At 40.6% G+C, this 23,655-nt stretch overlaps 1 long non-coding RNA gene across 13 annotated transcripts in view; it reads right to left on the bottom strand.

Annotated features, from left to right (window-relative positions):
• Nucleotides 1–23,655, bottom strand: part of LOC148002666 (uncharacterized) — a 66,474-nt gene that overhangs the window by 4,985 nt on the left and 37,834 nt on the right. For 8 of the 13 annotated variants that reach the window (XR_015633598.1, XR_015633591.1, XR_015633603.1 and 5 more), the window contains one exon: nucleotides 2,540–2,661. The exons of the other annotated variants lie outside the window; for them this stretch is intronic. This is a non-coding gene — a long non-coding RNA (uncharacterized LOC148002666). Of the gene's footprint in view, nucleotides 1–2,539; nucleotides 2,662–23,655 lie in introns of those variants that run through there. 13 annotated transcript variants of the gene reach the window in all.

Below are 23,655 nucleotides of genomic sequence, written 5' to 3'. Positions count from 1 at the left end.
TATCAGACAATCTATAATTTAACAGTGTTAATTCATCAAGGAAATAAATCCTGTGCTTAAGTTTATAGAGGGAGGAATTTGTTGGATAAAATTTTATTACGTTTATACAAATATCCACCAAACCAGACTTAGGAGAGAATCTCATTAACTAAAAGATATGTGTAAAACACTTCCAAGCATTATTTTAAAAGAAGAAATGTAAGTATATTTCACATAAGACAAGAAACCTGGTATCAGTACTACTAATTAACCTAATAGAAAACATAAATGCTATAATTAAGAAATACAATGTGATATTAACATTGGAAGGGAAAAGTGAAATGATATAATCATTTATGGAAATGAATACAATCTTCTATGCAATGTCATATAAAATAAGTGTAATTTCTCTTTTTTTCTTTACAATTGCATATATTTATACAGTGTAAAATTTTCTGACAGTTACCTCCCATTACTCCAATAATTCCCCATCCCACTTCTGATGATGACCTTCCCAACAAGTCCCCTTGTATGTGTGTGTGTGTGTGTGTGTGTGCGTGTGTGTGTGTGTGTGTGTGTGCGTGTGCGTGTGCCTGTGCCTGTGCCTGCGTCTGCGTCTGCGTCTGTGCCTGTGCCTGTGCCTGTGCCTTGCCTGTGTCTGTGTCTGTGTCTGTGTCTGTGTCTGTGTCTGTGTCTGTGTCTGTGTCTGTGTCTGTGTCTGTGTCTGTGTCTGTGTCTGTGTCTGTGTCTGTGTCTGTGCCTGTGCCTGTGCCTGTGTCTGTGACTGTGCCTTGCCTGTGTCTGTGTCTGTGTCTGTGTCTGTGTCTGTGTCTGTGTCTGTGTCTGTGTCTGTGTCTGAGTCTGTGCCTGTGCCTGTGCCTGTGCCTGTGCCTTGCCTGCGTCTGTGTCTGCGTCTGTGTCTGTGCCTGTGCCTGTGCCTTGCCTGTGTCTGTGTCTGTGTCTGTGTCTGTGCCTGTGCCTGTGCCTGTGACTGTGCCTTGCCTGTGTCTGTGTCTGTGTCTGTGTCTGTGCCTGTGCCTGTGCCTTGCCTGTGTCTGTGTCTGTGTCTGTGCCTGTGCCTGTGCCTGTGCCTGTGCCTGTGCCTGTGTCTGTGTCTGTGTCTGTGTCTGTGCCTGTGCCTGTGTCTGTGTCTGTGCCTGTGCCTGTGCCTGTGCCTGTGCCTGTGCCTGTGCCTGTGCCTGTGTCTGTGTCTGTGTCTGTGCCTGTGCCTGTGCCTGTGCCTGTGCCTGTGCCTGTGTCTGTGTCTGTGCCTGTGCCTGTGCCTGTGCCTGTGCCTGTGCCTGTGCCTGTGCCTGTGCCTGTGCCTGTGCCTGTGCCTGTGTCTGTGTCTGTGTCTGTGCCTGTGCCTGTGCCTGTGCCTGTGCCTGTGCCTGTGCCTGTGCCTGTGTCTGAGTCTGTGTCTGTGTCTGTGTCTGTGCCTGTGCCTGTGCCTGTGCCTGTGCCTGTGCCTGTGCCTGTGCCTGTGCCTGTGTCTGTGTCTGTGTCTGTGCCTGTGTCTGTGTCTGTGTCTGTGTCTGTGCCTGTGCCTGTGCCTGTGCCTGTGCCTGTGCCTGTGCCTGTGTCTGTGCCTGTGCCTGTGCCTGTGCCTGTGTCTGTGTCTGTGTCTGTGTCTGTGTCTGTGTCTGTGTCTGTGCCTTTGCCTGTGCCTGTGTCTGTGCCTGTGCCTGTGCCTTGCCTGTGCCTGTGCCTGTGTCTGTGTCTGTGTCTGTGTCTGTGCCTGTGCCTGTGCCTGTGTCTGTGTCTGTGACTGTGCCTGTGCCTGTGCCTGTGTCTGTGTCTGTGTCTGTGTCTGTGTCTGTGTCTGTGCCTGTGCCTGTGCCTGTGTCTGTGTCTGTGTGTTCGGTTTTTGGGCAGTTAGCCACTGTTACTATGAGTTCATGATTGCAATATCCCGATTGGATCAGGAAGACTTCATTTTATATCCATGCTTCCATTCTCCAGCTCCTATGACTTTTCTGCCATCTCTACTCAGTGCTGTGAGAAAGATAGCATCATTCTTCTTCTTCCCCAGCGGTTGACCTGGCTTGCTGCAGCACTAACCTGCCAGGAATGATATGCCTACCGGTGTAATAGTGGTACGTCTGTTTGGGAGATAACCAACCACTTCCTGACTGGGTTTGAGGCCTTCTCTATAGGGAGGAATATACACTTGCTACACCAAACTTGGTCAGAAACATACGGCTGGGGGAGTCTACTATTGAAGTTTTGCTAAATGGAATGCTTCCTGTCTTTTGAGAGCACTAATCTCAGCCTTAGTCACAGATAATCCTCTGATGGTGGTAGGTAATGGAGATACAATTGATTAGAATGATGACAATCCCTGCCTATATTCAGCTCTAAATAAATCAAAGTGCAAATCAACAAGAAGAGGGCAACTTGTAAAGATTATGAATAAGAAGTTCCAAGATGGAGAACCTCACTTTTTAGATACTCATGGAAAGATCCTCAACATTAAATAATTAGCTAGATACAGCCTAAAACTAAATGAGACTCAGTTTACACCTACAAGATTAGTAAAGATCAAAAAGTCAGACCGTACCATATTGGCAGAGGGATGGAGGAATGAGTCTGCTTATGCACTGCTGGGAAAATGCAAAGTGGTGAGCTCTTCTGGAGGTCAACAAACCACTTCTTTAGGTCTTGGAAGGGCTTGCCCGGGGCCTGGTGTAGTAAAATTGAAGAGAATCAGAGTATTTGCATTCAGACATTCAGACAGAGAGGGATTGCCCCATGGAAATAGTCAGAGAACTGCAGTGCTGAGCAAAGCCACAGCTAGCTCTCTATGTTTTCAGGAAAGGATTCTTCCCTGATTCTTAAGTGAGAGCCATGGTTGCACATGATACTATAATGCAAGTATGTTGTAAAGTCCTAGGGGTATTTCTATAACAAGTAGAGCCACATGTCATGAGTGATGTCCTAAAACTGGAAAGATGAATGTATGCCACACAGAAAGAAAATGGGTTCCTAACACTTTAAAGAGTAGATATTACTGGAGTAGACACAATGCTTAATTATTTGTAGAATATATAGATTAATTTTATAAAATTTGTCTATTGTATGTTCTTATCATGAAGGAAGCACATTTTAATGAAAATGATTTAATTTCAATGAAAATTAAATTGGCTCTTTTCTTTTACCAAAAATTCAACAACACAGTAAAATCTTGAATAGTTATCCCACAAAATTCTCCAGGGATTTTTTTCAGGTATTCAGAGCAAACTGTCTTGGTGTGGGCTGCTAAAAGTGTTGTTGTCCTGGGACTTTCGTCTATGTCACTGCAAACTGGTGTTCCCAGCAACTTCCTTAGAAAGCTGTGCTAAGATTATCATTTAATTCTTAGACCAGTGGTTCTCAGCCTGTGAGTGGAGACCCCTAGGGTCACATATCCTGCATATCAGGTATTACATTTGATCAATAACAGTATAAAATTACATTTATGAAATAGAAAACAGAAAAATTTGTTGTTGAAGATCACTGCAGCATGAGGAACTGTATTAAAGAGACCACAGCGTTGGGAAGGTTGAGCAACATTGCCTTATGTTATAAGACCTTCTCAGGCCATTGCTCTGCTTCCTGTTGTGACAATGGCTCTTGTCCCTTGTCATTACAGTCACATTTTGACTAGCTTTATACTTCTATAATGGTCTAATTCTCTTGCAAAGAATATTTTTGATGAGGGTTAAAGTTAAATTTATCTGAGGGCATAAGTATAGGTATTTTTTCAAGTTATATGGGGATGGTCCAGTATATATAAATCAGCAGATATATGTAATAAATCATATAAATTGACTTAAAGACAAAAATCATACACTCATCTCAATACATACACAAACGGACTTTGACAAAACCCATTATGCTTTTATGATAGAAGTCCAAAAGAATAGGAGTAGAGGGAGCATACCTTAATAAAACAAAGCAGTACATGACAAAGCCTCAGCCCATGTTATTCTAAACAGAGAGAAACTCAAAACAATGCCATTAAAATTTGCAAATGATACCTAGTTACAGTCGCCTTCTATTCCCACTCACTTTCAATAGAATGCTTGAAACACCAGCAATGAGACAAGAGAAAGAAATAGATGGGATACAAACAGGAAAACCAGAAGTCAAATTATCCCTATTTCCAGATCATATTATAGCATGTTATCCCAAAAATTCTACCGGAAAACTTTTGAAGTGATCACCACATTTAGTAAAGAAGCATGCTATAAAATCAACTTATAAAAATCAGTAATCTCTCTATATATCAATAACATACAAGCTTACAGTTCATGGGAACACTTCCATTTACAATGGCAAAAAAATCTAGGAATAAATCTAACCAAGTGTTAAGATACCCTGGAGTAGCTGTGAAACCCAGTAAGGTAAAAAGGGAGTGTGTGTAAAGTCAGGGAAAAGAAGCTGTAGAAAGGGCAACGTGGGGCACAGGCACTATGAAAGCATAAATGGGAAATTTGGGGGGTGGGATTTCAACTGGGGAGGCAGGTGGGTAACAGGAGGAGGGAGGAAGAAAGGGTAACTCTAAGGATGTTTGAAAAACTCATAGTATAGCATATATTATGTTTATTTAATTATATGTTGTATGCATGTTTCAGTGATGTTTTGGTCTAGGAGCCATAGACTATCTTAGAAAATTCCCACTTCCAGTCATGGGAAACCTTTTATGTTTCTGGTCAGGGAATTCTAGGAGACTCCTCCACAGTATAGACTATTACCACTGCCTTTGCTTGCCTATAATAACTTGAAAGTAGGACTATTTCCAAACCCACCACATACTTAGGAATAGGACTTGGAGGATCCAAGCTGGAACTGAGCTGAAAACCTTTTCCCCATGGAGTGGCTTTCATGATTATTTGAAAGTGTCAAGAATGGAAAAAGCAATCAATAGTCCTATCTAGCCATAAAAGCTAGGAACCACAATAATCGGCCCTTCAAGATCTCCCTAAAGGTGCAAGTCTTTATAATGACGTAACTGACAAATGTTTAATTGTGCTTAAGACCACTCAATAGGAAGAGTTTCATACCTAATCCTGTAAAACTTGCAACTCCCTGTGGTCATTGGCCCCAGAGGAACACACCACTGCCTCCTTATAACACCAGGACAATATGTGTCTGCATAGTAAGTGTCAACAACTTTTGTTTGACCTGGTTGCCAGGTCCTCTGGTGGCAGTAGAGTATAGTTTTTTTTCTGAGAAATCTGTTAGAGGAAAGAAACCCTGACAGATTCCACAGTTCTCCCTCAGGGAGGTCACAGATTCACATGCTAAGCACTCTGAGACTGTAGGTCCATGTCTTTCTGAGGATGCCCAGTGTGAATATCAGAACCGACACAGGACTTGACTGTCACCTAGGATTTTGAGGCAATAATCAACTTTCCTTCCTTATTGGCATCCTGGATGGTTAGCATTAACTTCTGAGGCTCTTTCTGAACCAAGGGAGAACTCTACACACAAATATTAAAGTGAATTATCTACTGGATATCAAGGCTTTCTCAATCCACAAGAAGGCAAAAATATTGAAAAATTAAAATAGCATCCTTAGAAATTGAAAAAAATGCTAAGTTATTAAATTAGTATCAGAAAAAATGGTGGGTATTTCCTTATGGTGATAAAAGTACTATATTTTAATAATTTTTAATGGTCATAAATAAAGATCTTTCTCATTTTCCCTTCTGATTTGTACTATTTTCTACTTCATTAGAATGTGTTTTATTCCTTCGGATGCATATAGATTTATCCTACTTAGTTTTACCTGTCAGCACAACCTTGAGTCACCTGAGAAGGGCACCCAGATCAGATTGGCCTCTGGGCATATCTGTGAGGGATTGTCATGGTTTTATTTATATCGGAGGGCCCAGTCTAAAGGTGGCACTGTTCGTAAGTGAAGTGGCATACATGTTCATACAAGGAAGCTAGCTAGTAAAGAACATTCTTACATAGTTTCTGCCTCAAACTCCTGCTTGAGTTCCTGCACAGATTTCCCTCAATGATGGATTGTAGTCTGTAAGCTGGAATGAATGCCTCCCCCACAAACTTTCTTTTGGTCAGTGTTTTATCACAGTAACAGAGAAGAATTGCATACAAGACCTATTTGATATATAAGAAATTTTAGGTCAGAGGTGGATAAAAGTGTTTCTATTATTTTCCATGTGCAAGGGATTTTATAATTTGTGGACATCTGTCACATTTTACAAACCTCATACCATCCTGACTCTATTATAGATTTACAGAAGGAGTCTTGAATGAAGAGATGAATGTGCTCTGTTCTGCCTGCAGATGAAATATAGTCATGGGGCAGCTACATAGCCCCAAGGCTAGCCAATATCAGGACTGGTGCTCACACCCATGCATTTTCTAATATTTCTTTATATTGTGTGCTTGGGTCTGAAGGATAGTCCTATTGTGGTTACATTACATGGTAAGAATGGAAGAGGAAAGAAAATACAAATAATTGCCTAATATATGCATATATGTGTACTCTTAACAAAATAGAGAAGAAATATTCATGATAATCAAATTTTCATTTTTGTAAATGAATGGCCACACGGCCACTGCTAGTATTTATAGCTGCCTTCTTACACTACCCATTCTGCATATATAGTGGAAGAAGGTAATTCTATCTTTACCTTGTCTTCAATAACCAGTGAGGCAGATCTGGGTACTTTACCTAGAGAGTGACTCACATCTTCAGTCCTGAACTGTCTGGGTCATGTATCATTGTTCCTGGATTAGGTTGTAGTTTTCCATTGACCATCATCACAAAATATGTTAATTCTGAGGTAGTATAAAAGATTTGCTTACTCCAGACACCCTCATTTTACCTCACTGGGAAGCAGTACTCCAATTTTCATGGAAATCATGATCAAGAACCCACTCTTTAACTCTTTACTTATTTTTTTATAAGCTGGGTTATTTAAGGACATTAGAAGCCCAGTGTAGCCAAGAAGAACCTTAGGTGACAGCTTAATGGAAGGTTTGCTGTGCTTTGTGGCAGGAACACTTTCCCCTCTGGAACCAAAGCTACACAAAGAGCATAAACCAGAGCATAAATGTAATAGGAAGCAAATATTGTGCTAGTGGGTTACTAGGGATGATAGTACCACTTACTTTTCTTGTCTTTAATTCTTAGACCTGTGGGTTTGAATATTGGCATTAAATGCTGATCTAGAATATATAACGATTTCTGGAAAATTCTCTCTGAGTATTTCAGGCCGTCACCACCCACTTGGCTCTGTAATTGTGTATTCAAATCAGGATGCTTCTGGATGGTGAGGAACATGGTAAGACAAGTGAGTCTCATGATCATGAGCCCACTGCCACATGCCTTTGGCTTTCAGATGATTTCCTTGGTCAGAAGAAATGCTTTCTGGAACAAATAGTAGTAATAAGGCATTCTGTAAATTCATGAATGGTAGTTTGGCCAGAATACTATATGCAGGAGAAGTAAACTCAAAACCCAGAAGTATTTATCCTAGTAAGGATAAAAAAATTCACTCTTTTCACAATAAAAGTAATCTAATATAGTCAATTTGTCACTAGATCATTGACTGTCTCCCTAGAGAATGATGTCATATCAGGGACTAGTGTTGGTCTGTACTGCAGGCAGATTTGGAACTCAGCAGCAGCAAGTCGGCTCCATATTGGTGAGTGGAAGTTTATGTTATTGAACCCACATATAACTTCCATCCCTAGCATCATGGCCTCTTTGTTTATGGTCTCAGTTGTCAATGACAGGCATGGCTGGCAAAGAATGAATAATAGAATGAGAGAGCCATTCTTCTGTCTTGATAATTGAAATCTTTAACTGAGGTCACTTTTTTTTGTGACTATTAACATGAAACATCATTGCTTCACAACCTTTACTCATTTGCAGAAATCTATAAAATACCCTTTTCCAATGTTGTTCTAATTAATTTTCCAATCATGCTTTATACGACTCTGGCCACTGATAGAAACCATTGGCTATACCTATGAAGTAGTATGTAACTGCGAGAAATATAATCCTTAAAACAAACGTAGAACAGTGTGCTCTCCCCAAGTTCTGCACATAGCAAAGATTTCTACTTGTCTTCACCAAGGTTATTCTAGAAAAGGACTCTCCTTCAGGAACTCTCCTCTCCTGGGTAGTCTTTGCACACATAAAGAACCATCAGTAAAGCAAATCATAATATTCTTTTTTTTTGCCTAGTCATTCTTCTATAGGGCCCACTCCATTAGGCCTCAAGTACATTCTTGGAGACAGCATTGTAGCAGGTGTAGGAACGATAAACACCTGGGTTTCTTCTTCATACAACATATTTGTGTCTTCAGAACTCATTTGAGCCCTGTCTTCTCTCTCTCTCTCTCTCTCTCTCTCTCTCTCTCTCTCTCTCTCTCCCTTCTCTCTTTCTTTCTTTTTGCTGTGATATGATACCATTTCCAAGGTAACTTATATATAGAAGAAAACATCTACCGTGTGCTTACAGTTGCAGAAGGTCATAGCCCATGACCATTCTGGTAATGAGCATGGAGGTCGACTGACAGGCATGATTTTGGATTACTAGTGGAGAGCTGACATCTTGAGCTACAAGTGTGAGACAAGAAGAGCTAACTGGGAGTAGCAAGTGCTTTTGAAATCTCATACACTTCCTCTAATGATACATTATACAGCATCAAGTCAAGAGCTGTTTCTCAAATGGAGAATGACTGTCTTGAGATGAGAAGGACCTTGCTCCAAAATGCCAAGATTCCCTCTGTGCTTCATCTATGGGGGTGAACCAAAGGACTTAAACAAACCATACCTGCTAATCCTGCTCAAACAGCTTCACCAACTGGGACTAAGTATTTGAATAGATTTGCCTATGGAGGCCATTCTCATTCAAACCATAACAGGCCCAGTTACACATATAACCACTTCCACTTGATGATGGCTTGCTGCTGGGTAAGTCCAAAGCTATGACTGATATCTCATGTCACGTGGCAACTTGTTGGGGCATTCTCAAGCATTCAGTTTTCATTTAGTCCTGCAGCAGGTCAAGAGCTGTTTATCAAGTGGAGAATGATTGTCTTGAGATGAGAAGGACCTTGCTCCAAAATGCCAAGACTCAATCCTGTGGGAGTGGACCATGGGACTCAAACAGCATCTCTAATTGCCCCTTACACCTTGAGTGCCTTTGGGTCTGTTGGATCATCTCCAAGTATCAGCATAATGTCATCAATGTAGTAGAGCAGTGTAGTACCTTGTGGAAGGTATAGATCGTCAAAATCCCTGTGGACTAATTATGACACAGGGCTTGAGAGTTAACATACCCTTAGGGTGGATCAATAAGGGTATACTGATGGCCTTGCCAGCTGAAAGCAAATTATTCCTCACGGTCCTTATGGGCAGGTATAGATACAAAAGCATTTGTAAGATCAATGATTGCATACAATTACCAGGAGACATGTTAAGCTGCTCAAAGAAACCACGTCTGCTACAGCTGCTGCAATTAGAGTGTCTACTTGACTAAGCCTACAATAATCAGCTCTCATTTCCATGATCCATCTGTTTTCCTCACAGGCTGCACAGGAACATAAAGGCAGATGTGTTAAGAATCCCAACCTCTGTACCAGTCAAGTCCTCAACAGCAGCACTAATGTGTCTAATTCTTCCAGGGGTGATGACGTTTCTGGTTCATTTTCCCTTACCCAAGTTAGCTCTAATGACTCTTATTTGACTTTTCAGCCATAGTAGCCCCATTCTACAGGAGAAAGAAGCAATACAGGGATTCCACTGAACCCATAAGTATATCTATCACAATTATATATTTCAAGACCAGAGTACCGTAAGATAAGTTCAGGGGCCCACTGGAGCCAATATGAATTGAACTTTTTATAAAAAATGCATTGATCACTTAACCTCACCTCTTTTCTATAAACCCTATAACTGCAGGTCTTCAATGCTGTTTGGAATTTCCTAGAATGAATGCCAATTGGAATCTATTATTGAATAGACCCTTAAGGTCAGTTGTTCCTTTTTCCCTAGTGTTTAGTTATTCTGGTAAAAAAAATGTTGGTGGCTTTGAGGATGGGTGAGAGAAGCATTAATATCAAAGCTCTTTGGTACTATAGCAAGGTCTTTCCGCAAGGGGACTTGGCCTTGCTTTCATTCAAGGGGTTCTGGTCCTAAAATATAGCACAAGTCTGGATTATGTTTGAGAGTTGTGATTTTCTGCTGTTATGATTTAAGGTAGCCTAGTTCATGCATTCTGGAATTTCTGCTTATACACATTAAGTATGGATTCAGTAAGTTTCTTGTCTACTTCACTTCTGAGGATGCTATGACTGATTAGCCAGTATCCTGGGCCAACATGAGTCATACCATTGTAGCCTTCATTTAGCCTTGGCTGTCCACCATAGTCAGTATGCTCATCTTGCCTTCTGTGATTCGGTGCTGAACTCATTTCTTTGGGTACATTGTCTGGAGGTGTTACATTACAAATCTGTTCTACCATTCCAGTTTCTACCATTCCAGTTTCCCCTGAGCCTTTAAATGTCTTCATCAACATTAAGCCAAGAGATATGAGCCCTTCCCTGCTTCTTCCTAGAATGCCATTTTTTAGTCCATACTTCAGCCAAGCAGTCAACTAAATAGTTAATATCCATTGAAACAGTGTGAACTGCAAGTAAATCAAGAATCTCTTATTAATGCATCAATATTGTAATAGTTTTATGTTCTTTCTACCATTAATTGCATTTCCACATGTATTCTCCAAACATCTGCTTCTGTGAATTAGAAAACTAAGTTCTTTAGAGGTCTAACATGCCTCACTGGTGACTTCCTACAGAGGTTTAAGCCTGGCTGTAAGTCTGGATGGGCAGAGAGTGTGCTTCTGAGGGACATCTATTGTCTTGCATGCCATGTTTTTCAAATAATGTCACTGTCAGTTATATTGACAATGCTGAATTAATTCTCCCAACCAAGAAAGGACAGGGCAATACTGCAAGGGGCCGGCATTGAGAGACATCTGCCATTATGGGTGGGGAGACTCCTTATTAAAGTTAAATAAAGCTATTAGAGTCTGAGAGTTCAGTCTTGTCTATCTTATTAGGGTTCCCCCAATCTCCACCCCCAAGACACAGGATCACATCCTTTAGTATTCAGTGCCCTCTTTTCATTGTCTGGAGAAACTTCGTGAAGCTGAAACTTAAACTTGTGTTGTAAGTAACTCAGACTTCTGCTATGGGGTCAAATTTGCTTTTCTGGAAAGTTGAGCCTTACAGCTTCTGAAGGGATTGCCTTCTAGGGCACACTTTGAAAGCTTAGATTGTTTGCATGAATCTGGACCTGGGAAATTTCTTCTTTGAGCTCATTCTTTTTTTTTATTACTTTTCCTAGAGAAGCTAGAAACATTCAGCATTATTATATTCCTTAGTTTTCCAGAAATGTTTAAAAGGGTTGCTAAGTTTCATAGGTCAGGGAAAATAAAGAAAATTAAATGCACTCAACTTGAATAATTCTTTAAAGCAGTTGTTTGTTCTCAATTCTTTCTTACAGTTCCCTATGTTGTGTTGACCCCAACTATAAAATCATTTTGTTGCTACTTCATAACTGTAATTTTGTTACTGTTATGAATTATAATGTGAAAGGGTGACCCCTGTGAAAGGGTCATGATCCACAGGATGAGAGTCAATTGCTGTCCAGGGTTACACTATGGAATACATGCTCTCATGCCATCACGAAACTCTTTAGCAATTTTAAGTAGAGTCAAATTGAAAAACCAGATACAGATACCACCAAGCCCAACACAGAAATTCAGCCTTATAATTCAGTTTCTCTAGAACTGTCCCTGGTATTGGGCAGAGTTACATAGAGGAAGATAACTGATAGAATGTGTATATATTATATAGATTGGCTTACAGGATAGAGGCTGGGTAGTCCAACAGTGACAACCTGCATGCTGGAGCAGGCTAGAACCCAGTAGTTTCCCCAGTCCTTGAAGCTGGATACTTTAGTAGTTCCAATCTGGTGATGAAGAAAGACCTAGAAGATTCTTTGAGAGGTTTTTTTTTTTTTTTTTTTTTTTTTTTTTGCTTCAGTCCACATTGGATGGTTCTAATCACTTGTAACAACATTTCTATGAGAACTAGCTACCTCTTTTAGACTCTCTATGCACTTGCCCTCAACAACACACATCCAGTTTCCACCATACACAAATGCACATAGTTAAAAATAAAAATCAAAAACAGAAATGGAAGATAATGAAATCAGTGGTGAACAGCAAGAAGTCTCTTCCTCACACAGGCAATTCTTTCTGGAAACTCCCTTACCCTGAGGCGTCTCTTAGTTGATTCCAGACATCATCAAGTTGATGATCAAGATTAACTCTCACAGAGTCCAAACCAAGCATCAACTAAATCTGATGCACAAAATATTGACTTAAAAACTGGTTCCAATGTTATCTGAGTATTTATCAAAATACAAGTATTTCTTTTGGGAAATGATGCAGAGGGAGTACTAAAGAGTGCAGAGCCATAAATAAGGTCCGAATATTGAGAATCAGGATTGGGAGCACCAGCTTGTAAGAAAATTTCCAACACTTCTACAGATTTCTTTTGTGATCACAAGCAAAAAAAAATCTTTATTTCTATCTGCAAAATTTGTAAGACTGAAACAGACTTGGATGCCCACGCCTATTATCCAAGTACTTGAGAAGTAGATGTAGGAAGATTATGAGTTTGAGCCCAGCTTCAACTACACAGAAAGTTTCAGGGCAATGTGAGCTACACAAAATACACTACCTGGGAAAATCTTAGCAAAGTCAGAATCCAGATTATGTAGGCTTTTTCATAGCATTCAGATTCCCATGACTGAGTGTTCTTTTTCTGATTATCACCCTAGGGTAGAATAATTTTATGATTTCCTAGGAAGCAGACTGTGACCAAAGTCAATCTTCTAGTTAATTCTGTTGAATGTTTTGGGTGACAACTGCCCCCAGGGTCTGGCTTGTAGAGAGCACACTTTTCAACGCCTCAGCTTGTACACTGTGATGTGCCGAAATGCTTTGACTCTTGGTCTTTGAACTGATTGAGGGCATGGTGACACTGACATTTTTGCCTAAGGCTAGTGGTCAAGTCACCCTTTGAAACTAGCAGTTGGATTATGATCCAAAGATGTCAACTGGCTGGTCTCAAAAGTTTCCACAAGGATGTCATTAGAAGTGACTTTTATTACTGGGTCTGGTGGGAAGTTGAGGCTTTGGAATCAAGAGTACTGTTTACAACAGTTGAGCTCTGCCTGGGATGGAGACACAGAGCTTAACATTTCCCACTTTTCATTTTTTCTATCATTTTCCACATTTCATTTTTCTATCTAGTAATTTGATATGAATTCTTAAGTACAAGTAGGGAGAGAGAGAGGAAGAAGGAGAAGGAAGATGCACAGAGAACAGGGGGTTGTATTAGTAAACGCAATATAGACTGTGACCTGTATTATGCCAGAGGATAGATGCCCTAGGGACTTAGGGGATCTCCAGGTCAGACAGGTCATCATGAACAAAGAAGAGTTTCAGCAATGTCTCCAAGACAGCTGTCTTTAATATTACTGTTGAAGAATGGGAGGATGGGAAGGTTAAGAAGCACATTAGCAAATGCAGGCAGGCAAAAATTTGCCTTGAAAAGAGGAATGGTCTAGGATGTAGAAAGTGGGGGAGAAATTTGGAAAAAAGAACATTCTCAGGAAAACATTTAACTTTCAGAATGTTTGATAAATACAGAAAATAGACAACCACTGAAGTTTCTGAGGGTCATGCTATGGTAAGGGAAAGGGACTGATATTGATTTACTCAACCTGTGACAGTACAATGTGAAAGGGATGCTGGATCCTAGTTTAGAGGCAGCGGTTCTCAACCCATGGGTTGTGAACCCTTTAGAGGTCACCTAAGATCATCAGAAAATACAGATGTTTATATTATGATTCATAACAGTAGCAAAATTACAGTTATGATGTAGTAACAAAAATAATTTTATGGTTGGGGTCAGCACATGAGAAACTCTATTAAAGGGTCGCAGCATCAGGAAGGTTGAGAACTACTAGTTTAGATTAATGAGTGATTAGCTGTTTTGGCAATGTACTGCTTATCCTGGGGGAAAGAAAATGAAAAATCAGGTGACCAGACAGAGTATTTATTATTATTCCTGGAAAACATCCTGACAAAACTTTTCTATTTTTCAAGAGCTCATTGATCTAGGACAAGCAGAGGTTATTTGTGGAATTTCTTTAACCTTGGTCTCCATTGGCAAAACTATATTTTAAACCAGTACATTCAACCCCTTCTTCCTGCACTGCAAACTGGGGATGTATTTAAATTCTATATGTAATAGAAGCCAGCATATAAAAAGTCTATAAAATGTTTATATTTTAATAATTCCTATTATTAATGTTATACATTCTATATATATTGCATACCTATACACTACCTTTTATTTATTTATATATCATCTATCTATCTATCTCTCCCTAGCCCCCTCTCTCTTGCTCTGTCATTTTCATTATAGCTGAAAAAATATTGGGTTCTTATGTTTCCTTAGATGGAGTTGACACAGACTGAAGTAGAGAAGAAAAGTCTGGAGTGACTAGGCTAGAGGTTTAGGTGGCTTGCTGTAGCTTGTGGTATTTATACATGTGGTACTCTGATTTTTGAGGGTACAATATCTATTTCAAACTCTTAATGGGGCTAGAGCTAGAAAGGAAAGTCTGAGTAGGAAGGTGGGGGAGGGAAAGATAAGGAAGGCCTCATCAAGGAAGAGGCAGGATCCTGTTGCAGGGCCATAGTGATGGACCAGTTCTAGGAGTAAGAGTGGACGTGCTCAGAAAACTTGCTATCTCAGCTAAGAGGGAGGGCAGGGGGACCAGGGAGTTGAGAAAACCAAGAGAAAGCCCTGATATAGGTTATGTTCCAAGTATCTCCCAATGGCTCATGCAACACCAGCTTGGACTCATGGTGGTGCTATTGGAAGACTGTGGAACCTTGAAGAAATGAATACTTAAGAGGTTATTAGGTATATACCCAAAAGATGCCCCAACATATAAAAAAGACACGTGCTCCTCTATGTTCATTGCAGCCTTATTTATAATAGCCAGAAGCTGGAAAGAACCCAGATGCCCTTCAACAGAGGAATGGATACAGAAAATGTGGTACATCTACACAATGGAATATTACTCAGCTATCAAAAACAACGAGTTTATGAAATTCGTAGGCAAATGGTTGGAACTGGAAAACATCATCCTGAGTGAGCTAACCCAATCACAGAAAGACATACATGGTATGCACTCATTGATGAGTGGCTATTAGCCCAAATGCTTGAATTACCCTAGATGCTTAGAACAAATGAAACTCAAGACGGATGATCAAAACATGAATGCTTCACTCCTTCTTTAAAAGGGGAACAAAAATACCCTTGGCAGGGAAGAGAGAGGCAAAGATTAAAACAGAGACTGAAGGAACACCCATTCAGAGCCTGCCCCACATGTGGCCCATACATATACAGCCACCCAATTAGACAAGATGGATGAAGCAAAGAAGTGCAGACCGACAGGAGCCAGATGTAGATCGCTCCTGAGAGACACAGCCAGAATACAGCAAATACAGAGACGAATACCAGCAGCAAACCACTGAACTGAGAATAGAACCCCCGTTGAAGGAATCAGAGAAAGAACTGGGAGAGCTTGAAGGGGCTCGAGACCCCATATGTACAACAATGTCAAGCAACCAGAGCTTCCAGGGACTAAGCCACTACCTAAAGACTATACATGGACTGACCCTGGACTCTGACCCCATAGGTAGCAATGAATATCCTAGTAAGAGCACCAGTGGAAGGGGAAGCCCTGGGTCCTGCTAAGACTGAACCCCCAGTGAACTAGACTGGTGGGGGGAGGGCGGCAGTGGGGGGAGGGTTGGGAGGGGAACACCCATAATGAAGGGGAGGGGGGAGGGGGATGTTTGCCCGGATACCGGGAAAGGGAATAACACTCGAAATGTATATAAGAAATACTCAAGTTAATAAAAAAAAAAAAAGAGGTTATTAGGACTTTGAAACGCTAACATTGATTAGAATGTGGGACCACTCCTGCACAAACATCATGACCAAGAAGCAAGTTGGAGAGGAAAGGGTTTATTCAGCTTACACTTTCACATTACTGTTCATCCCTAAAGGAAGTCAGGACTGGAATTCAAGTAGGTCAGGAAGCAGGAGCTGATGCAGAGGCCATGGAGGGATGTGTCTTACTGGCTTGTTTCCGCCGGCTTGCTCAGCTTGCTTTCTTATAGAACCCAAGACCCCCAGCCCAGGCATGGTACCACTCACAAGGGGCCCTTCTCCTTGATGAATAATTGAGAAAATGCGTTACATCTGGTTCTCATGGAGGCAATTCCTCAAGGGAGTCTCCTTTCTCCATGATAACTCCAGCTTGTGTCAATTTGACACATAAAACCAGCCAGTACAGAGTGTGACCCCACTGAGGGTCAAACGAACCTTTCACAGGGGTCACATATGAGATATCTTATATATCAGTTATTTACATTATGAATCATAACAGTAGTGAAATTACAGTTATGACGTAATAACTAAAAATTTTATGACTTGGTGTAATCCCAACATGAAGAACTGTATTAAAATGTTGAGAACCAATTCTGATGAACCAAGTCATGAGCCAAAATGGGCCTCCTTTCATTAGAAGTTGATGAGCTCGGGTGCTTGTCACAGTGTCAGAAAGCTGATTAAGCCCAGTTGAGTACTGGCTGAAGGTTCAATGGTTTTCATATGCACAGTGAACTTTAAGGTCAGTCACGGCAGGGTTTGCCTTCAAAGTTCTCTGATTGCTGGACAAAGATTCTTGGTAAATTCTCTTCTCCTCTTGGATGATCCTCTGAGATAAGCCCTGCTTGTCCGGTCTCAGAGAACAAGAGGCCACATCAAGTAGTTCTAGTCATCAGATGTGCTCCTTCCTTCCTTCCTTCCTTCCTTCCTTCCTTCCTTCCTTCCTTCCTTCCTTCCTCTTCCTTCCTTCCTTTCTTTCTTTCTCTCTCTCTCTCTCTCTTTCTTTCTTTCTTTCTTTCTTTCTTTCTTTCTTTCTTCCTTCCTTCCTTTCTTTCTTTCTTTCCTTTTATTGGATGTTTTATTTATTTTCATTTCAACTGTATCCCCTTTCCTGGTTTCCCTCCAGGAAACTTCCTATCCCATCCTTTTGCCCCCTGCTTCTATGAAGGGGACCCCCCACCCACCCACTCACTCCTGCCTCATCACATTTCCCTACATTGGGGCATCCAGTCTTCCCAGAATCAAGGGCCTCTCCTCCCATTGATGTCCAACAAGGCCATCCTCTGCTACATATGTATCTGGAACCATGGCTCCCTCCGTGTGTACTCTTTGGTTGGTGTTTTAGTCCCTGGGAGCTCTGGAGGATCTGGTGGGTTGGTATTGTTCTTCCTACGGGGTTGCAAACCCCTTCAGATCCTTCAGTCCTTTCTCTAACTTCCCTATTGGGGATCCTGTGCTCAGTCCAATGGTTGGCTGTGAGTATCCATTTCCATATTTGTCAGAATCTGGAAGAACCTCTCAGGAGACAGCTATATCAGGCTCCTGTCAGCAGGCACTTCTTGGCGTCCACAATAGGTCTGGGTTTGATTACTGTATATGGGATGGATCCCCAGGTGGGGCAGTCTCTGGATGGCCTTTCCTTCAGTCTCTGCTCCACACTTCATCTCTGTATTTCCTCTTAAGAGTATTTTATTCCTCCTCCTAAGAAGGACTGAAGCATCCACACCTTGGACTTCCTTCTTCTTGAGCTTCCTGTGGTCTGTAATTGTATCTTGGATATTCTGAGCTTTTGGGCTAATGTTCACTTATCAGTGAGTATATAACATGTATATTCTTTTGTGACTGGGTTACCTCACTCAGGATGATATTTTTTAGTTCCATCCATTTGCCTGTGAATTTCATGAAGTCATTGTTTTTAATAGTACTCCATTGTGTAAATGTACCACATTTTCTGTATTTATTCCTCTGTTGAAGGAAATGTGGGTTCTTTCCAGCTTCTGGCTATTATAAATAAGGCTACTATAATCATAGTGGACCATGTATCCTTGTCATATGTTGGAGCATCTTTTGGGCTTATGTCCAGGAGTGGTATAGCTGGGTCCTCAGGTAGTACTATGTTCAATTTTCTGAGGAACCACCAGAGTGATTTCCACAGTGGTTGTACCAGCTTGCAACCCCGCCAACAATGTGGTTTCTCTACATCCTTACCAGATCTGTTATCACGTGAGTTTTTGATCTTAGACGTTCTGACTGGTGTGAGGTAGAATCTCAGGATTGTTTTGACTTGCATTTCTTTAACTGCTTTATGGCCATTCAATATTCCTCAGACAAGAATTCTTTGTTTAGTTCTGTACTCCATTTTTAATAGAGTTGATTTTCTGGAGTCTAACTTCTTGAGTTCTTTGTATATTTTGGATATTAGCCCTCTATTGGATGTAGGATTAGTAAAGTCTTTTCCCAATTGGTTGGTTGCTATTTTGTCCTAATGACAGTGTCCTTTGCCTTACAGAAGCTTTGCAATTTTTTTTTTGGTTTTTTTTTTTTTTTTTTTTTTTTTGGAGCTGGGGACCGAACCCAGGGCCTTGCGCTTCCTAGGCAAGCGGTCTACCACTGAGCTAAATCCCCAGTCCCGAAGCTTTGCAATTTTATGAGGTACCATTTGTCTATTGTTGATCTTAGAGTATAAGCCATTGGCATTCTGTTTAAGAAATTTTCCCCTGTGCTCATGTGTTCGAGGTTCTTCACCACTTTCTCTTCTATTAGTTTTAGTGTATCTAGTTGTATATGGAGGACTTTGATTCACTTGACTTGATCTTTATACAAGGTGATAAGAATGGATCAATTTGCATTCATCTACATGCCAGTTAAAAGAGCACCATTTGTTGAAAATGCTGTCTTTTTTCTACTGGATGATTTAGGCTCCTTTGTCAAAGATCAAGTATGTGGGTTCATTTCTGGTTCTTCAATTCTATTCAATTGATCTACCTTCCTGTCTCTATACCAATACCATACAGTTTTTATTGCTATTGCTCTGTGATACAGCTGGAGGTTAGGGGTGGTGATTCCCCCAGAAGTTCTTTTATTGTTAAAAATAGTTTTTTCTATCCTTGGGTTTTTGTTATTCAAATGAGTTTGCAAATTTCTCTTTCTAACTTTATGAAGAATTGAGTTGGAATTTTGGTGGGGATTGCACTGAATCTGTAGATCACTTTCAGCAAGATGGCGATTTTTACTATATTAATCCTGCCAATCCACCAGCATGTGAGATCTTTCCATCTTCTGAGATCTTCTTTGATTTCTTTCTTCTGAAACGTGAAGTTCTTGTCAGGCAGATCTTTTTTTTTTTTTTTTTATTAACTTGAGTATTTCTTATATACATTTCGAGTGTTATTCCCTTTCCCAGTTTCCGGGCAAACATCCCCCTCCCCCCTCCCCTTTCTTATCGGTGTTCCCCTCCCCACCCTCCCCCCTTGTCCCCCTCCCCCCAACAGTCTAGTTCACTGGGGGTTCAGTCTTAGCAGGACCCAGGGCTTCCCCTTCCACTGGTGCTCTTACTAGGATATTCATTGCTACCTATGAGGTCAGAGTCCAGGGTCAGTCCATGTATAGTCTTTAGGTAGTGGCTTAGTCCCTGGAAGCTCTGGTTGCTTGGCATTGTTGTACATATGGGGTCTCGAGCCCCTTCAAGCTCTTCCAGTTCTTTCTCTGATTCCTTCAACGGGGGTCCTATTCTCAGTTCAGTGGTTTGCTGCTGGTATTCGTCTCTGTATTTGCTGTATTCTGGCTGTGTCTCTCAGGAGCGATCTACATCTGGCTCCTGTCGGTCTGCACTTCTTTGCTTCATCCATCTTGTCTAATTGGGTGGCTGTATATGTATGGGCCACATGTGGGGCAGGCTCTGAATGGGTGTTCCTTCAGTCTCTGTTTTAATCTTTCAGGCAGATCTTTTACTCCTTTTGTTATAATTATACCGAGGTATTTTATGTTATTGGTGACTATTGTGAAGGGAGTCATTTCCCTAATTTCTTTCTCAGCCTATTTATCCTTTGAGTAGAAGGAAGCTAATGATTCGAATTAATTTTATATCCATATACTTCTCACCAGAGACAATGAAAATCAGAAGATCCTGGGCAGATGTCATACAGACATAAGAGAACACAAATTTCAGCCCAGGCTACTATACCCAGCAAAACTCTGAATTAACATAGATGGAGAAAGGAAGATATTTCATGCCAAAACCAGATTTACACAATGTCTTTTCACAAATCCTGTCTTACAAAGGATAATAGATGTGAAACTCCAATGCAAGGAGGCAGATTACACCCTAGAAAAAGCAAGACAGACAAACCCAAAAGAAAATAATCACACAAACATCTAACAACAAAAATGACAGGAAGAAACTATCACTTTTTCTTAGAATCTCTTAACATCAGTGAACTCAATTCCCAATAAAAAGATAAAGAATAACAGACTGAATACATAAACAGGACCCAGCATTTTGCTGCATACAGGAAATGCACCTCAGTGACAAAGACAGACACCATCTCAGAGTGAAAGGCTACAAAAAACCTTCCAAGCTAATGGTCCCAAGAAACAAGCTGGAGTAGCCATTCTAATATGGAATAAAATTGACTTTCAACCAAAAGTTATAAAAAACATAAGGAAGGACACCTCATTCTCATCAAAGGAAAAATCTAACAAGTTTTAATTCTGAACATTTATGATACAAATGCAAGGGCACCCACATTCATGAAAGAAACTTTACTAAAGCTCAAAGCATATATTGCACCACACACAATAATAGTAGGAGACTTCAACACACCTCTCTCATCAATGGACAGATCATGAAAACAGAAACTAAACAGAGACACAGTGGAACTAAGAGGTTATGACCAAGTGGCGTTAACAGACATCTATAACATTTCATCTTAAAGCAAAATATGGGTATATCTTCACCCATCACTCATTTCTTTTTTTTTTTTTTTTGGTTCTTTTTTTCGGAGCTGGGGACCGAACCCAGGGCCTTGCGCTTCCTAGGTAAGCGCTCTACCACTGAGCTAAATCCCCAGCCCCCCATCACTCATTTCTTAAAGGCAATCCTCACCTCCCAACCAGAGGCAATGTGGACAGAGGATGGTCATGCTTGGCACATCTAATTTATCCCATAGCCCACAATTTCTTACTATTTTCTGCAGGAAAACAGTTCTACCAAGAGAGATGGCAGGTGGTATCGTGGCTATCAGGAAGCTTGAGTTCATGAAGTTGGAGAGATTGAAAGAGGATATGTGTAATGTCTTGATATTGTCCAGTGGTGAAATAAAGCCTCTATGACTTGCCCAACATCTACTCTACTACTCTGTTGAATTCTTGCCTGCCTGACTCCTGCTCCACAGGAGTTGTTTTATCTATGTGCAATGGGTTCCTTTCTCTTCATAGTGCCCTTCATTTCTTGGTTTGCTCAGTACTACCTTTTATGTGAGAGCATCTCCACTATGACTTTTCCTTCATCCGTTGGCTCTCTGAACTTCCCACACCTATGTTTATTATGCTATTGACAGGGGTGTTCTTGCTGTTTATGATCTCTCTCCTAGTCATGTCTGACTCCTCCCAGTCAGAACACTGGGCCCATTAAACAGGCTGTAGTTAGTATTGATTGAGTGAATGAAAAGAACTTCAAGGCTCCATCCCTGTTTCCTCAATTCTATCATTTCCCTTGAATCACAATTACTTACATGAATGTGATAATTCTCTTGATCAATCCTTGGCTCTGTAAAGTCAAGAATAATGTTAGATTAACCATTATGGGATGAGTGTGAGCTTTGAGCCTGTATGTGGTCTCAGGTGATGATGCTAACTGCAATTTGTGAGACAGATTTTCAATACTGACCTATCAGCTGCTTGATTATGCAGTACTGGTGTATGGTCGGGTTTTAAGTTCCTCCTCTTGTTCACAGCTACTCCATTGTGGGGTGTGGCTTCATTATTTTATAATACTCATTCAATGATGCCTAAAACTTTAGGAGGCCCCAGGACTACATGAATATATAATCCCAAGTTTCTTTTTGTTTTTATTCCTCTAAATGTATCTTGAGATTTCCCTTCATTGCTGGGGGTAAAATCTTGACATGAAAGAATTAATCAATTCCCCTTGAAGCACCCCTAGACTAATAGCTTGACATCACATCTATCATGCTTTTTCTAAGCTTTCTAAGGCCCATTAAGATTGGGGAGTTGCTGAAAGAACAGTACAGGCTGAGAAAGAAAATCTTCCTTGGGACTCACTGGGTGTATCCAAAAATATTTCATACACGGCAGCACTTGAGGCCCTGGGCTTATTCCTGTTCATTTTGCTAGCACATGATGTATGCTTCAGCCACGAAACGCCTGCTTGCATCTATATTGGTACCCAATCTCTTCAGGTCTAAATCACTAAAGTGGAAAATAGCCCCTCTGGGCTGTAACATGCAGAAGATTTTTGGATTGAAAATCATTTCGTAAGCCCTCAGAAATTTTACTTTGTCTAGACACAAGGCAATAAAAGGGAGAAGACTCATAAGACATGATAATAAGAAAGCACGTGCTAAGGATGTTCTTCCTGCAGAGCCATGATTGCTTTTTAGAAACACATTCAAGCCTGATTTCTCTAACCCCATCATCTTCTGTAAACTCTTTTCCCAGGCTTCTGTTTATAACTGGCCCAGGGTAGAAAGTATTGACAGTTGTGAACAAAGTTATCACTGAGGCAAAATAGTAAATAAACTATCAGAAGAAAATACCCTGCTCAAGAAAGACACAAGGGAGGTGCAATACATATCCCTAAAATATACTTTGTATGCTTCTCTATATATTTTAACATGTCAATGTATGAATATTAGGAATATTTTTGCCAGGTCTTCACAATATTCCTGAAGTCAGTTTGGGCTGTGCTACCTTTCCTGCATAGTAAGTTATTTACCTGTCATTTATTGTACAATAAGAGAAAAGATTTCAGAGCATGATTCTTATATGCTTACCACATGCCCAGGAAGAAAAAGTGGCTCAAAGATGACAAGTAATTAAATACTTGTACAGACTGCTCTTTAGGTCCTTGTTTCATCTTATTCTGCTCTTGTAATGCTATCTTCTACAAATTTATCCTTTTATGTGATTAAGGACTATATTGGGTACATAGTAAATCCTCATAATATAGTTTTGTCTTAAGTGACTCTGTAATGGACAGAATTTTTTTTTATAAAAGGAGGTATCTTAGTTACTATTCTTTTTTTTAGTTACTATTCTATTACTGTGATAAAACACCAGGACACCATGATCAAAGCAACTTCTAAAAGAAAGAATTTCAATGAATCTTGCTTATAGTTTCAGAGGGTTAGTCTATGACCATAATGGCAGGAAGGGTGGTGGCAGGCAGGCAGGCAGGCAGGCAGGGTGCTGGAACAGGAGCTGAGAGCTAACATTCTGATCTGCAGGAAGCAGGCAAAGCGCATAATAGACTTGGCTTGGGCCTTTGAAATCTCAGAGTGACTACTCTCAGTGACTCACCTTTTTCAACAAGACCACACCTCCTAACCTAATCCTTCTTAAACAGTTCCGCCAACTAAG

This window comes from Rattus norvegicus, chromosome 11, assembly GCF_021556685.1.
Source record: "Rattus norvegicus strain SHRSP/BbbUtx chromosome 11, alternate assembly SHRSP_T2T, whole genome shotgun sequence".
NCBI lineage: Eukaryota > Metazoa > Chordata > Mammalia > Rodentia > Muridae > Rattus > Rattus norvegicus.
Note: the sequence above shows the minus strand (reverse complement) of the source record. Positions and strands in the feature narration are given on the sequence as shown.